A 17,767-nucleotide genomic window follows, 5' to 3' on the forward strand; every position below is an offset into this window, starting at 1 on the left:
AATATCAAGGAAGGAGATTTAGTACTCAAGTCAGTCAGGGCTCTTTTACCTGTCGATCCACGGGGAAAATTTAAGCCTAATTGGGCAGGGCCGTTCTTGGTCAAGTCCATACTTTCAGGGGGTGCGGTTAAGATCACATACCTAGATAGGAATGAGTTTTATAACCTAACCAACCTAGACCAATTGAAACGGTACTACCCTTAGAAATAGGATAAAACGCACCTCGCGTAACCCACGTGCCGCTCATGCGACACGAAATAAAACCGGCCCCAGGCCCGCTAAAAGCTTATGACATTACGCTATTGCGTTTTGACATTTTGACATCATCATATCATCAAATAAATTAAATTGCACTTCTTTAGGAGTAAGTAAAACACATGCTTATTTTCTAAGTTCATTACAAGCTCTTGCTTCGAACATTTATTCTTTTACATTTTCCCGAACTACGCACAAGGTTTGATTTCATTTTTCTAATGAATACGTAGGCAATCCTTCACCGGATACAACCCGTCATTTTAAGATGTAAATAGAAGGACATTTGCATTTGTATTTGAAATTCGACAAGAATAAATAAAGGAAATTCATGAAAGTTTCTTAACTAATAAATCTTTTATTCATTGTTCCATAAATAATAATAATACGCCGCATACATATAAATTTAAATGCTGAAATTTAAAATGCTAGGCTAGGATTCTAAAAAAACCCGCCATTTATTACAAATCAAATAATAATAAATAATACTATTGTAAGATGACTAAGGCTATTCTCCCATTTCCCCCCCTGCTTTTGTCACCTTTGTCATATTTCTTGTCACGACCACGAACGGGACGCTCTTGCGTTATTTCCGACCTAATCACCAACGGTCGTTCTCGCGGTCTAGCATTCCCATTTCGATTCACCACCATCTTTTCGGCAGGAGCATTCTTTGGTTTCTTCGATGGACGAACAACACGATATCCAACCTCTTCTTCCTCCTCAGTCAAGTACCTTTGGTTCTCCGTCGCCACTTCATGAATTTTGCAATCTACAGACTCATGCTTCCTTAGTTTCTCACGTTCCTCAGGAGTGCTGGCTTTCCTCCATTGCAGATATGAGTCAGATACCCATAATGAACCAGCCGGGACGGGTATGAACCACATATTCCTTTGGGCCCAACGAATAGCCCACTCCCGACATGACTCCGTAGTATGCGCCAAGGCAGTTTGAGGGACAGTGTCTAGCTTCGGGATTTTCTGTCTTAAGCCCACTTGCCTCATCAATCTCTCTGAAAAGGTATGGAGCATGAATTCCAAGCCAGGAACGCGAATGGACCGCATCGGATCCAAGGATGATACTTCAGTAACTGATCTGACATGCCACCATGGCACTATCCTCCTGATCAAGGGCCTGCCTTCACTCTTCAGTTTATTTTCCCAATAATCGCATACTCGAGTGAAGTCCACCATGTATAGCCTCGTTCTCATTGTAATCGATCGGGAGCGATAACCTACCACATCAACTGGGGGATCGATCAACCGCAGTCTCTCCATCAGTCAAATCTGCAAAGAAAAGGAGACGGGAATCAATCCCATATTCGGCCAAAAAAAAAGTATATATATATATATATATATATATATATATATATATATATATATATAGAAGAGATCATGTAAGGCCATTATATCTTATAAGTCCATAAGTCCTTATAAAGGCTCTTGGATGAAGAGAATGGAAGGCTAGGATTAGATCTCAATGGATGGCTACAAATTAATCCCTCCACCATTTCTCTAATTAACTCATCAATTCTATTAACATACCTCACTAATCATTCATCATCTCATTATCACAACTTCTTCTCCTCTCTCTACATCTCAATTCTTTTTCCTCTCTAAAAAACCCAAAAAAATCAAAAACCCAAAAAATCATTTATTCCTCTCTTCCTCATTCACCACCACCCACCACCACCCTACCCGACACCACCCCACCACCCGCCGCCGCCCCCACCGCCGCCGACATTTTTTTTTTTTTTTTTTTTTCGTGTTAGTTTTTTTGTTTTGAGTTGTTTTTTTCCATTCGTTTTTTTTGTTATCTTTTATTTTATTTATTTATTTTCCTTAGTTGTCTTTTATTTTGTTAATTCTCGTCTTTTTACTTATTTTCTCAATTCTCGCTTTTTTATAAAAAAACTCAGATTTGAAATAACACAAACAATAACACTCCAAAAAAAATATATAAAAAGTGTAACTTTAATTGTAAATTGTATAACTTTAATGTTTTACGAGTATAACTTTAGTCGTAAATTGTATAACTTTAATGTTTTAACGGTACAACTTTTGTTTGGAGTTGTTTTTTTTCTATTTGTTAGTATTAATCTTAGACATATTAAAGTTATTATAATGCATGTTTTGACATTTCAAATATCGTCTTGTTTTTTATTTTTACAAATGTCGTTTCTTTAAAATTCGTCTTGTTTTTTATTTTTACAAATGTCGTTTCTTTAAAGTTATTATAAATTTTTTAGTTATGGGCAAAAGTTATACAAAAATGGACTAAAGTTATACAAATATGGACTAAAGTTATACAAATAAGGACTAAAGTTATACAAAAATTGACTAAAGTTATACAAAAAATTGACTAAAGTTATACAAAAATTGACTAAAGTTATACAAAAATGAACTGAAGTTATACAAAAAAGGACTGAAGTTATACAAAAATTGACTAAAGTTATACAAATATGGACTAAAGTTATACAAATAAGGACTAAAGTTATACAAAAATGGATTAAAGTTATACAAATATGAACTAAAGTTATACAAATAAGGACTAAAGTTATACAAAAAATTGACTAAAGTTATACAACAATTGACTAAAGTTATACAAAAGTGGACTAAAGTTATAAAAAAATGGGTTAAAGTTATATAAATAAGGGCTAAAGTTATACAAAAATGGGCTAAAGTTATACAAAAATTGACTAAAGTTATACAAATTTGAACTAAATTTATACAAAAAATGACTGAAGTTATACTATTATGGACTAAAGTTATACAAAAATGGACTAAAGTTATACAAATATGGAGTAAAGTTATACAAAACTGGACTAAAGTTATACAAAAATTGACTAAAGTTATACAAATAAGGACTAAAGTTTAGTCAATTTTTGTATAACTTTAGTCAATTTTTGTATAACTTTAGTCATTATTTGTATAACTTTAGTCCATATTTGTATAAATTTAGTCAATTTTTGTATAACTTCAGTCCAGTTTTGTATAACTTTACTCCATATTTGTATAACTTTAGTCCATTTTTGTATAACTTTAGTCCATAATAGTATAACTTCAGTCATTTTTTGTATAACTTTAGTTCAAATTTGTATAACTTTAGTCAATTTTTGTATAACTTTAGCCCACTTTTGATAACTTTAGTCCACTTTTGTATAACTTTAGTCCATTTTTGATAAATTAATTGGAATTTATATAAGTACCTTTTGTATGAATTTAGTCCATATTTGTATAACTTTAGTCCATAGTTGTATAACTTTAGTCCATATTGATATAACTTTAGTCCATTTTTGTATAACTTTAGTCCTTTATATGTATAACTTTGGTCCATATTTATATAACTTTAATCCAAAATTGTGTAACTTTACTACAAAATCGCATAACTTTAGTCCAAAATCGTATAACTTTAGTCCAAAATCGTATAACTTTAGTACAATATATAACCGAAATCCTAAAAATTACCAATACTAACTTTAAACCAACAATACTAGATCTAAAAAAATAAAGCCATTATCTAAATAAAAAAATATAAAATAAGTAAATAACAACACACAACAAAATAATATAAATTGTATAACTTTAATTTTTGAAGAATATAACTATTGTCGTAAATTGTATAACTTTAATGTTTAAAGGGTATAACTTTAGCCGTAAATAGTATAACTTTAATGTTTTAAGTGTATAACTTTAGTCGTAAATAGTATAACTTTAATGTTTGAAGTGTATAACTTTAGTCGTAAATAGTATAACTTTTATAAAAACCAAATAAATATGAAAAATCGTAATTAATCAACAAATATTAAATCTGAAAAAAAAAATTAACAACCATCAATAACCAACAAAAAATTAATAACCAACAAAAATTTAAAAACCAAATAACAATAACAAAAAAAACCAAATAACAATAACAATAATAACAATAACAAAACAAAAAACCAAATAACAATAAAAAAACAACACCCACAGAAAAATAACATCAATAAAAAACAACACCCACAGAAAAATAACATAAAACCAAACGAAAATTTAAAAAAAAAATGAAAAAAAAGAACGAAAAAAAGGAGAAAGGAAGAGCAGGGAGGGAGAAAGGAAAAAGGAGAAAGGAGAAAGGAAAAAACCAAATAAAAAAACCAAAGTAAATCTAAAAAACAAAAAAAAAAGACAAAAAAAGCGAGAAAACAAAGACAACAACAACGACACCACCACACCACCTTCTTCCTTTTTCCTTTCTCGCACAACCACCGCCACCCCCACCATAACCACCATGACTGACCCACCCACCTCACCTTTCTCCCCAAACCGCAACAACCACCACCACCACGAGCAACAACCAACAATGACAACGGCCGACGAGCAATGGAGGAAAGGCGGGATTTTCAAATTTTGAATTTTGAAAATAGGCGGCCGCTTTTTTGTTTAGATCTGAAGAAAAAAAAGGACGAAGTTGGCAGAGGGTTGTTGCAGTGTTGTTGTTGGCAGGTGTGGGCGGTTGTGGTGGTGGTAAGGAGGGTTGTTGGTGTTGTTGTTGTTGTTGTTGTTGTTGTTGTCGTGGAGTTGTTGCGGTGGTAGAGGGAGGAGGGAGGCAGGTGGTGTAGGGCGCCAGTTAGGCGCGGTGGTTCGTGGCAGGTGTGGCGGTGGTGGAGGACGTGAGTGGTGGCTGTGTTGTTGTTGTTGTTGTTGTTGTTGTTGTTGTTGTTGTTGTTGTTGTTGTTGTTGTTGTTGTTGTTGTTGTTGTCGTGAAGTTGTTGCGGTGGTGGAGGGAGGAGGGAGGCGGGTTGTTGTTGTTGTCGGGCTGTCGGTTATGGGTGGTTGTGTGTGTGGTGAGGGTGGGGGGCGGCAGACGAGAGAGGGAAGGAGGGAGGGAGGGAGGTGTTTGAATATGGTGAATGGTGGTGGAGTAAAGGAGGGAGGACGATGAAGTTGTTATTGTTTTTTTTTTGTTTGGTTTTTTTTTTTGTTGGTTTTTTTTTGTTGATTTGGTTTTTTTTTTGAGAGAAAGAGAGAAAGATGAGAGAGAATGAGTGTATGAGAGAAGTGTTAATGAATGAATAATGAGGAAGTGGGTAGGGAGATTAGAATGGTGGAAGAGTTGTACAAAATTAGGAGGAGTTATACAGAATTAGAGAGGGAGATTAGGGAGGTTCATTTGTGACCCTTGAATGAGATGTAATCTCATCCCTCCATCCCTTCCATCTAATGGTCCATATGAGGACTTAGGGACTTATTAGATGTAGTGGCCTTACTAGAACCCTTCTATATATATATATATATATATATATATATATATATATATATATATATATATATATAGGTGAGATCCGGTGAGAACGACTATTCGGTGAGAACGAGGAGAACGCATATATAGTCTACCTTTAACTTAACATCAGACTAAATAACTCACTGGGCTGGAGTGTGTTGTTATTTGATACCCTTTATTAATAGCCCAAAATAATCAAACACCAACATCCCCACGTAAACAATTCATATCTAGTATCCACCAGGCAATATCATATGTCGACAATAGTGCTCCACATCTGACCTCTGTCGACAATCAAGATGACGCCACGACCACCACAGCAGTCTACGCCGACGACCACCACGACCACCATCAGACGCCGGCGGCCACTCCTATCCCTGCCTCTTTATCTCTTGTCACGTTTTCTCTCCGCTAGTCTTCCCTCAACACACCCCCAATCTGTCATCCCCATCTCTACCATCACCCATCGGCGCCGTTGACGGAAATCACCAGCAACCGCAGAACCACCGGCGTATAAATGTATCTAGAAATTAATTTTGTGTATCTAGAAATGAATTTTATGTACCTAAAAATTAATTTTGTGTATCTATGCTAGATACATTAAAATAGTGGGTAGATACAAAATAAATTACTGTAGATGCATTTAAACAAACTGGAAATCAACGAAGGTGAGGTAATTGTGTTGGGGTTGGTGTCCTTTACAGTTAGTGCAAGGACTTATAAATCTCTAAAAGGATCAAAAGGGTATACTTTTGTATTATAATCAGTTGGTCCACGTTTATCAATAACGGTTGGCTTGCTAGATAAGTTTGACGTTATTGTCATATAGATGGCGGTGATCAACTGGTCCCTAAAAGTCACACCTATAGGATACGTTTGAGAGATGTGACGGTATGAAAATACAGTCATGTTGATGCCAAAATTGACTAAGCAGTTAGTCGGAGTTATTGACTAATAATTAGTCAAAATGCGATGTTGAGATATTTTATTTAATACGAATTAAATAAAAATTGGCTAAGGCGAATTAAACGGTTAATTCGTAAATTAAATATAAACGATTATATTTAATTAATGTATATTGAATTAATTATACAATATTGTCTGTGTCGGACATGTATTAATATTTCAGCTAATCCGTGTTATTAGTTGATATTTTAATAGTCGATAACCTATGACGATTTATAATAAAATCGCGTCATATACATTTAGCATTTTACGAACCGGACCACGAGGTAAAAAATAAGAGGAAGTGGAAGCCCACTTCCCCATGAGGCCTCGGTTTGGCCGAATGAGAGGGAACAAAAAGGAGAGCTTCTCCTCCTTGTTAACCTAATTCATTTGCAAAACAAAATTAGGGTTTTGAGAGACATTTTTCCTCTCAAAATTCAGATCTCACATCTAAAGAAAACTCACATCAAGTTCTCTCAATATTGCAAGGCAATTAGAGAACACATTTCTAGCACAAGGGCATATTCTCAGACGATCTTGGGTGCAACAATTAGGAGGAGATCTACTTTGATCTCTCATTGCCGAATTGCACTAGGACCGAAGGTTAGTTCTTGTGTTTTATCGTTTTTTTTATTGTTTTTCGTTTATGACAATAAATCACGTATTAAATTTGCGTTATAGTCCTATAATTTAAGGGTTTTATACGGATATTACCCCAGAAGTGGTATCAGAGCGAGGCCACGTAAATTTTTCCTATGTGATTTTCATCAAACGAAATTGAATCGATAAATTTTGGCATTAAATTGATGAACCGTGTGGCTGGTTTTGGTCTCGGCCAAAATTTTTTTTTTCACGGCATTTTTTTTTGTTGAAAACCGTGCGGCCTTTTCATTTTTCACGGCCTGTTTTCAATTTTTTTGCCTTGAATTGCGTGCCTCACGGTGCTTGGTAGATCAGACGATCTTTTGTTTTTCGATTTGTTCTTTGCATATTGTTCTTGTAATCGATATTCATTACAATATGTTAAGATCTTGTCAATTGTTGAGTTTTGTCAAATCGTTTTTGCGAGAGTTTTATTGTTGTTTGGGTTTTCCCCATTTTTGCTCTCGGCATTAGCTGAAAAAAAAAAAAAAAAAATTCGTGTACTGTTCACGGTCAGTCCGTGAAGAAAAAAAAAAAAAATTTGTTTTGTTTTTTTTTTCGGCCATTTTTGCATAATACGGATTTATGCATTCGCTTGATAGTGAAACGGTTCACCCACGTACAATTTTGTTACTTTAAAACGATTTAAAGTAACGGATTATCTCGGATTAAAATTAACTTGACTAAAGCGGTTTTGTCACATAATTTTAATCATTAAAGGTGGTTTGGATAAATTTAACATAATTACGGAATTATGTCACGAATGAATTTGTTTTAGTTGATGCATTTTACTTATCGTTATTTTGAATATTTTGAATGCTTACATTACGTATTTATTTATTTTACAATCGGTTGTAACTTAGTGTGGCCTTAGTAGAACGTGTTACCGTAATGATGGAAGACGGTCTTGGTTGTATTTTGAGATCTCGTATCTCCATTTTTATTTTTCCCTTGTAATTATAGTTTTTATTTAGAATGTAAATAGGTTTATTTTTGTAAATTTTAATTGTAATTTTGAGAAGACCAAAGATGGAGATCGGATGCTCACTCTCGCTGCAAGGACAAAGATGGAACATCAAGACAAGTTTTTCGGGTCCAACGGTGGATTCCAAAGTTGTATTATGTTCTTTTTACTAGGATAGGCCACACTAGGAATTTTTATTTACGTATTGCATTACTTTATTTTTTTTTTCTTGTAACGATAGTATGCATCATATTCCGCCTAAAAACCAAACCACCTAATAATTGCATGAAAACTGACTCATATAGAGGTCACGCGTTAGTTTTCTATGACATTCATATGTCACACGATTTAAGCCATCATCTAAATTAATTCATTCACGCAGTTGCTAGTTATTCGTTCACTTAAAATGAATTGAAACTAAGTTGATGGGATCTTCCTCGTATAAACGAAAATTGAGAACAGTCTTTATAGGTCAAACTCCAATGAATCCCTTCTTCGTCGGTAAGCATAATATGACCCCTTCTACGTCGGGTAAGTTGGAACCGATTGACCTATTTTATCTCAACGCTATGGTCACTCGTACGATCCTGTGATCATGGTGGACTATAGATAGGATTTACGGAAATCTATCGACCAAGAGTTCTTACGGAAGAATTAGCTAAACAGTTGGCTTATCAATTTACGGAAATTGAGTCTTGGGATCACTTGTATCATTCTTGAGGGAGATCAATTATGCAAGTGCAATGAGTCTAAAATGAATTTTAAATAGACTTAAATCACCTCGATGAGTTGCTTATTTCGTTTTGGTTTATTTTTCTTTTTCAGCGTAGATCACGATCTTTTAAACTGCTAAAACAAATATGGCTGGTCATTTGAACGACCCAATGCCAAGTGCCACATTGGACCGTGAGTCCTGGCTTCGGATCTTCATGAATCAGATGAATCAGTCTACTAGACTGAAGAATGATGGATCAAGCTTCGCGGAATGGGAGGCGGCATTACGGAATGCTGCCACTGCTGACGGAAAGCTCAAGTTTCTGACTGAGCCCATCCCGGCAGCCCCAGGCCCCACGGCTGGAGCTAACGAGGTCGCCATGTATAGCGATTTTGTCATGGAAGCGGGTGCGATTAAAAACGTACTCATTTTTGCAATGGAATCCAATTTGCATAAACGCTTCATAGCCCAAGTTGCAAACAAGATTTTCACCACGCACACCAAGGAATTCTCGAAAGCACCGAGAATCGTGACCTATGAGCATACCACTCGCTTCTTTGATGCGAGACTCCAGAAGGGCCAACCGGTTAGCCCACACATTCTCAGCATGATTGAGAATGTCGAGAGACTGGAGGCGCTTGATTGTAAAATCAGCGAGAACATTGTTATTGACCGCATGCTTCATTCACTCCACGATGGTTTTGCGTTCTTTAGAGCGAATTACTATATGAATGATTTGAAGAAAAGTCCCCATGAACTGCACTCCCTTCTCGTACAGACCGAGAAGGACATGAAGTTCAGTGGGAGCTCGAAATAGGATGTTCTCGTTGTGACAAACAAGGGCAAGGGTAAGGGAAAAGCTCAAGCAGACCTAGCAGTAGGCAAACCGAAGTTCAAGAAGTCAGGGTCAGGTAAGAGTGGGCCTGGTGAGGCAAGTAACTCATCAGGCGCGACAAAGAGCAAAACCGAAAACATGGAATGCCATCACTGCCACAAGACTGGGCATTGGAGGCGTACATGCCCTGTTTATCATGAGGACTTAAAGGCAGGTCGTGTTAAACCTGTTGGTATGTCTTCTTCTTCTACTTTTATTCATATGATTGAGATTAACCACGCAAGTTACGAAACTTGGGTACTAGATACTGGTTGTGGTTCTCATCTGTGTAATCATGTGCAGGGGCTCCGAAACATCAAACCCCTCGTAAAGGGTGAGGTGGACCTGCGTGTCGGGAATGGAGCACGAGTGGCTGCCGTCTCGAGGGGAACATATGTGATCCAGCTTCCTAGCGGATTTGAGTTATTTTTATATAACTGCTATTATGTACCCAGTCTTTCGAAAAACATTATTTCAGTTTCTGCACTTGACAAACTTGGATTTTCATTTGTAATAGAGAATAATACTTGCATTTTCTCATTACACGATATGATTTATGGCAAGGCAGTCTCCATGAACGGAATTTATGTTTTAGATCAGACCACCGAAATATCACACGTAATGAATAAAAGGTTAAAGGTTGGTGACAAAGATCAAACGTATCTATTGCACTGCCGTATGGGACACATTAATGAGAAACGCGTAAAACAGCTCATCAAGAATGGAGCTATCTCGGCCTTTGATTTTCAATCATTTGGCACGTGTGAATCATGTCTCATCGGTAAGATGACTCGAATTTCCTTCAAAGGTGTTGGAATGCGCGCTGCTGACCTATTAGGACTCATACATACGGATGTATGTGGGCCTATGTCAATCACCGCACGAGAAGGCTATAGGTATTTCATCACTTTCACGGACGATTTAAGTAGATATGGCTATGTCTACTTAATGAAGCATAAAAGTGAATCCTTTGAGAAATTCAAAGAATACCAGAATAGGGTACAGAACCTACTCGGTAGAAAGATTATAACACTACGTTCAGATCGTGGTGGCGAGTATCTTTCTCACGAGTTTGATCAACACCTCAAAGACTGTGGGATTGCCTTACAGTTAACTCCACCTGGAACACCTCAGTTGAATGGTGTGTCAGAACGGAGAAATCGAACACTACTTGATATGGTTCGATCCATGATGAGTCACACCGTGTTGCGACGACTCATTGTGGGGTTATGCTCTTGTGTTTGCTCTAATACTCAACCAAGTCCGTCTAAAGCTGTTGACAAGACTCCATATGAACTATGGAAGGGAACGGTCCCTAACTTGTCCTTTATACGGGTTTGGGGCTGCGAGGCTTATGTCAAGTGGAGACACGAGGATAAGCTCGGCCCGCGATCGGTCAAGACATACTTTATAGGTTATCCTAAAGGAACACTTGGTCATTACTTCTTTTCGCCAACCGAACAACGTGTTTTTGTTGCGGCTAGTGCGACATTATTAGAGAAGGAATTTCTCGAGAATGCAAAGAGTGATAGAACCTTCGACCTGTCGGAGATTCCAGAACCAATTACCGAGCAACCATTGGAGGAACAAATTCCTTCAATCCCGGCTGCGGTAAATATTCCTGAGGAACCTAGGAGGTCGGGAAGAGTCTCTATTCCTCCAGACAGATACATTGGTATGGTCGAGGAACATGACATAGATGACGTTCTACTCTTAACAAGTAGTGAACCCGCAACCTATAAAGGTGCCATGACCAGTTCTGACTCAAAGCTATGGCTTGAGGCCATGCAATCCGAGATGGACTCCATGTATGAGAACAACGTATGGGATCTTGTTGACTTACCTGCTAAGGTTCGTCCCCTTCAATGCAAATGGCTTTACAAGATAAAGCATTCTGTGGAAGGTCAACAAGATATCTATAAAGCACGACTAGTTGCTAAAGGTTTCACCCAAGTGCCAGGTTTGCACTACAATGAAATTTTTGCACCCGTAGTCATGTTGCATTCCATTCGGATCATCTTAGCGATCGCCGCTTTTCATGACTATGAAATTTGGCAGATGGATGTGAAAACCGCCTTCTTAAACGGCTTTTTGGAGGAAGAGTTGTACATGGTACAACCCGAAGGTTTCATCGATCCACAAAATCCTAAGAAAGTGTGCAAGCTTAAGCGTTCCATTTATGGACTTAAGCAAGCATCTCGGAGTTGGAATCATCGCTTCGACCAAGTGATTAAAGAAAATGGATTTACTCGATCGGTCGAGGAACCATGTCTTTATATCAAGTCGAGTGGGAGCAAGATTGTCTTCCTAATATTGTATGTCGATGACATACTCCTGATTGGGAATGACATACCTCTCTTAACTTCGGTGAAAGTATGGTTGAAAAACCATTTCCAGATGAAAGATCAGGGTGAGGCACAAAGAATTCTGGGCATCCGTATCTATCGAGATCGATCACGACGGATGTTATCTCTCAGTCAGGAGTCTTACATAGACAAAGTCCTAGAGAGATTCAACATGACTAACTCCAAGAAGGGGTTTCTTCCTATGGCTCCAGGGGTGCATTTGAGCAAGTCTCGGGCACCGGAGACAGGAAGAGAAAGAGCGCATGACACGGATTCCTTATGCCTCGGCTATAGGATCAATCATGTATGCCATGATATGCACACGTCCGGACGTGGCATATGCATTGAGTATGACAAGTCGATTCCAACAGCATCCAGGTGAATCACATTGGATGGCTGTCAAGAACATTCTTAAGTACCTACGGAGGACCAAAGATTGGGCATTGACTTATGGAGGCGAACAAAAGCTATGCGCAACCAAGATTCTGTGAGATGCTAGCTTCCAAACGGATCGAGATGACTCAAAATCTCGGTCTGGATTCGTTTTTACTCTTAATGGCGCTGCAGATCGGTGGAAGAGTTCCAAACAAAGTGTTACAGATTCTACGATCGAGTCCGAGTACTATGCCGCGTCGAAGGCTGCAAAGGAAGCGATATGGATGCGTCAATTCTTACAAAGACTATCCGTAGTGCCTAGTTCGAATGACCCGATCACCATTTATTGCGACAATAGAGGTGCCATCTTCCAAGCTAAGGAGCCTAAGTCTAGCAACAAGTCTAGACATGTACAACGGAAAGCTCATCTAATCCGAGATTACGTGGAGCAAAAGGAAGTAGTGATAGAAAAGATTGCTACTGAGATGATAACATAGCAGATCCTCTCACTAAACCATTACGACAAGATAAGCATGAAGGGCATGTAAATTCCATGGGAATTAAACGTGTTCCTAAGTTGTAGTACTCTTTTATGGATTAGATTCATTCTCTTTTGTACTCTATACGACATCATCGTTTTGATATTTTATATATTTTGTTTTTCATGTGGATTTGTACGACAATTTTGAACACCACAAAGTGAACTGAACAAACATTATATTTATGGTCCTTAATTGCCCACATGAGCTGATAACTCTGGCAATCATTTTGTGACGTTGGTTGATGGTGGGTTCAACGAGCCATAAGTCAAAAGGTTGACTGACCAATCACAGAGGCGATTTATACGGATATTTCGTAGGACACAATTGTGACATCGACGTGGAGTCCTAAATGTTTTATAACATTCGGTGCCCGGTCGTGGATAGGACCTCCATGGTGATCCTAAGAGTCGATTCTTTTGACTATCGACTGTCTCTTGAGACTAAAGCAGATTTTGGGTGACTTTGGTTTCTTTCTCACGGTCATCCGTAACAGGGGACCAAGTAGATTTTTTCTGGGTCATTTCATGCTGTGCTTAGATCGGAAGGAGTCGAGTTGAAGGAAATATTCAGCCTTTATCAGGTACTCGATATTTCTCGGGGCCACTTGAGGAGTCAGAATCGAAATGCATGGCCATGCTCGAATACGGTCGTTTTATCGGTTGAGTTACTCTCTAGTGGGAAACCACTCTAGATACAGATCGATTGTAAAATACGACCTTTGCGGATCCGGATCTGCAAATTGTTTTACATTGCGTGGGAGAAATTTTAAATGAATATGAGAATCGGTTATCGCACATACACTTGTACGGACAAGTGGGAGTTTGATGGAGCTGTGTCCTCCAGTTAGTGCGGATAACGTCATTGCACATACACTTGTACGGACAAGTGGGAGCTTGTTGGGGCTGGTGTCCTTTACAGTTAGTGCAAGGACTTATAAATCTCTAAAAGGATCAAAAGGGTATACTTTTGTATTATAATCAGTTGGTCCACGTTTATCAATAACGGTTGGCTTGCTAGATAAGTTTGACGTTATTGTCATACAGATGGCGGTGATCAACTGGTCCCTAAAAGTCACACCTATAGGATACGTTTGAGAGATGTGACGGTATGAAAATACAGTCATGTTGATGCCAAAATTGACTAAGCAGTTAGTCGGAGTTATTGACTAATAATTAGTCAAAATGCGATGTTGAGATATTTTATTTAATACGAATTAAATAAAAATTGGCTAAGGCGAATTAAACGGTTAATTCGTAAATTAAATATAAACGATTATATTTAATTAATGTATATTGAATTAATTATACAATATTGTCTGTGTCGGACATGTATTAAAATTTCAGCTAATCCGTGTTATTAGTTGATATTTTAATAGCCGATAACCGATGACGATTTATAATAAAACCACATCATATACATTTAGCATTTTACGAACCGGACCACGAGGTAAAAAATAAGAGGAAGTGGAAGCCCACTTCCCCATGAGGCCTCGGTTTGGCCGAATGAGAGGGAAAAAAAAGGAGAGCTTCTCCTCCTTGTTAACCTAATTCATTTGCAAAACAAAATTAGGGTTTTGAGAGACATTTTTCCTCTCAAAATTCAGATCTCACATCTAAAGAAAACTCACATCAAGTTCTCTCAATATTGCAAGGCAATTAGAGAACACATTTCTAGCACAAGGGCATATTCTCAGACGATCTTGGGTGCAACAATTAGGAGGAGATCTACTTTGATCTCTCATTGCCGAATTGCACTAGGACCGAAGGTTAATTCTTGTGTTTTATCGTTTTTTTATTGTTTTTCGTTTATGACAATAAATCACGTATTAAATTTGCGTTATAGTCCTATAATTTAAGAGTTTTATACGGATATTACCCCTCAAATTGTCGCCGGTGACTTGTCGTCTGATCTTCACCATTTCGACCAGAAGCCAGTTGTTGTCGCCGTCATTTGATTGTTGGCGAGAAAGAGCACCATCGACGGGGAGTTTTAAAGTAGCATGTGGTTCGCCGGTGTCATCTAGATTATCGGCATAAGTGGAGCACCGTGGTGATAGAGGAATGGTGGACGGTACTTCTGTACTGCCGCTGTTATGGTGGGCCAGCGGCGGTAACCGAGAACTTGGTTGGCTCCTACCTAAAAAATGGGTAATTGCGCCGACATCAGGGAAGCTCGCCGGAGATGTTGGTGATCATCGACGGCAATGACGAGTTGTCGTAGGTGGCGACGCAGTGTGGTTGGTGGTGATGAAGGAATTTTAAGGGTCGTTGGGTTTGAGGAGGATATAAGTGGCAGAGATGAGTTTGGTTGTGGTGTTATAAGGACGCGCGTGTACTCTGCTTATAAAGTTCGTTCTCACCGTTTGCACCGAGTGTTCGTTCTCACCGGATCCTAAATCTATATATATATATATATATATATATATATATATATATATATATATATATATATATATATATATATATATATATATATATATATATATATATATATATATATATATATATATATATATATATATATATATTGGAGTGGGATCATATAAGGATACAATATCTTTTTGAGGATTGAGGATTTCGTTACAATATCAGAGGTTCTTCAATACAATATCACAGGTTATTCGATAAAATATCACATAAAAAAAACACCTGTGCAAAAAAAAAAAATTATAATTTTTGTTTTTTAAAAAAAAAAATTTCTTTTGGCAAATGTCAGATTTTTCGTGATATTGTATTGTAGAACCTGTGTTATTGTATTCAGTAATCCTCAATCCTCAAATATTTAGGAGTTCTCACCGGATCCCGTCTTTCTCTCTCTCTCTCTCTCTCTCTCTCTCTGTATATATATATATATATATATATATATATATAGTAATGAGATCACTTGAGTACACCCCTCAAGTGTGAGTCCATAAGTCCTCATCCAAACCATTGGATGAGGAAAATGGGTGGTTGAGATGAAAAGCTAAAAAGATGATTAATTAGCTAATTTTTGGTCTCTCTCTCTACCCACACTAATTAATCATCCATCCTAAATTAACCACCCTTTCTCTTTTTTCTCTCATTTCTCACAACCACAATATCTCTCTATCCCACTTCTCTCTCATCTTACATCTCATTCCTCTCATTTCAAAAACAAAAAAAAAACAAAACAAATCACCTCCCCACTATCCAAATAAATCACCCACCGGCCACCACCACCGACACCACCCACCACGACCCAACACTGCCACCACCGCCAACATGACCCCCGTTTCTTCCAGATCTGAGCCATGCCACCACCTTAGCCACCCACGGCCGACTCCCCACCACCATTGCCCCCACTACCGCCAGTCCGCCATGCAAGCCACCAACGACAACATGATCCCCCTTCCTCCCAGATCTGAGCCACGCCGCCACCACAGCCACCGACCTATCACCACCATTGCTCCCACTACCGCCACTCATGGTACCCACGCACGCCACCCAACAACATTCCTCATTTTTTTCAAATCTGAAGAAAAATCCACCATCAACCGTCCGCCGCTACCCACCACGACCCAGCACTGCCACCACCGCCAACACGACCCCCTTTCTCCCTGATCTAAAACACGCCACCACCACATCCACCCACGACCGAGTCACTACCACCATTTCCCCACTAACGCCACTCACTCGACTGCCGCCTCCCGTGTCCTCATTTCTCTCTTTTTTTTTGTGATCAGTCGTGAGTTGGATGTCGTGGTAGTAGTGGTGCCTTGTCCTCATTTCTCTTTTTTTTTTTTTTTTTTTTCTTTTTTTTTTTTTTACAGATCTAAAAAAAGATTTTTTTTCTGATTTCGTTTTTGTTTTGTTTTTCCATGTTTGGTAGTGGTGTCATGCCTGTGGTTGTGCTTTGTCCTCATTTTTCTTGTTTTTTTTCGGATCTAAAAAAAGTTTATTTTTTGTCATGCAGTGTTGGGTTGTTTTTTTTTTTTTTTGTTTTTCTGATTTCGTTTTTTTTTTCCATGTTCGGTTTTTTTATTACGAACTAGATATTTTAAAATTTTAGATCTCACATAATATCTAGTTTTAAAAATTTTAGATCTCAAAGTTGTGTTTGTGTTGTTGTGATGGTGGAGATTTGACTTTTTAAAAAAAAAACAAATGAAAAAGTTAGATCTAGTTTTAAAAAGTTAAACCTAGATCTTTTCTTTTTTCCATATTTTCTCTTAATTTGTTGATATTTATCTTCTAGTAAAGTTAAGATTACACTTATCTTTAGTAAAGTTAAAGTTACACTTTTCACTATTAAAGTTACACTTTTCTCTATTAAAGTTACACTTATTAAAATTATAGTTTTCTGTATTAAAATTACATTTTTCTCTATTAAAGTTACACTTATTAAAATTTCACTTTTCTCCATTAAAGTTACATTTTTTTCTATTAGATTTAAACTTTTTTCTTTTTGCTGTTAAAGTTACATTTTTCTCTATTATTAAAGTTACACTTTTCTCCATTAAAATTACACTTTTATCTATTAAAACTACACTTTTTTCTATTAAAGTTACATTTTTTTCTCTATTATTAAAGTTACACTTTTCTCCATTAAAATTACACTTTTTTCTATTAAAGTTACACTTTTTTCTCTATTATTAAAGTTACACTTTTTTCTATTAAAATTACATTTTTCTCTGTTAAAGTTACATTTTTCTCTATTATTAAAGTTACACTTTTTCCATTAAAATTACACTTTTCTCCATTAAAATTACAATTTCTATTAAAATTACATTTTTCTCTGTTAATGTTACATTTTTCTCTATTATTAAAGTTACACTTTTCTCCATTAAAATTACACTTTTATCCATTAAAGTTACACTTATCTCTATTA

The sequence above is a fragment of the Silene latifolia genome, chromosome 11 (assembly GCF_048544455.1).
Source record: "Silene latifolia isolate original U9 population chromosome 11, ASM4854445v1, whole genome shotgun sequence".
NCBI classification, from domain to species: Eukaryota; Viridiplantae; Streptophyta; class Magnoliopsida; order Caryophyllales; family Caryophyllaceae; genus Silene; species Silene latifolia.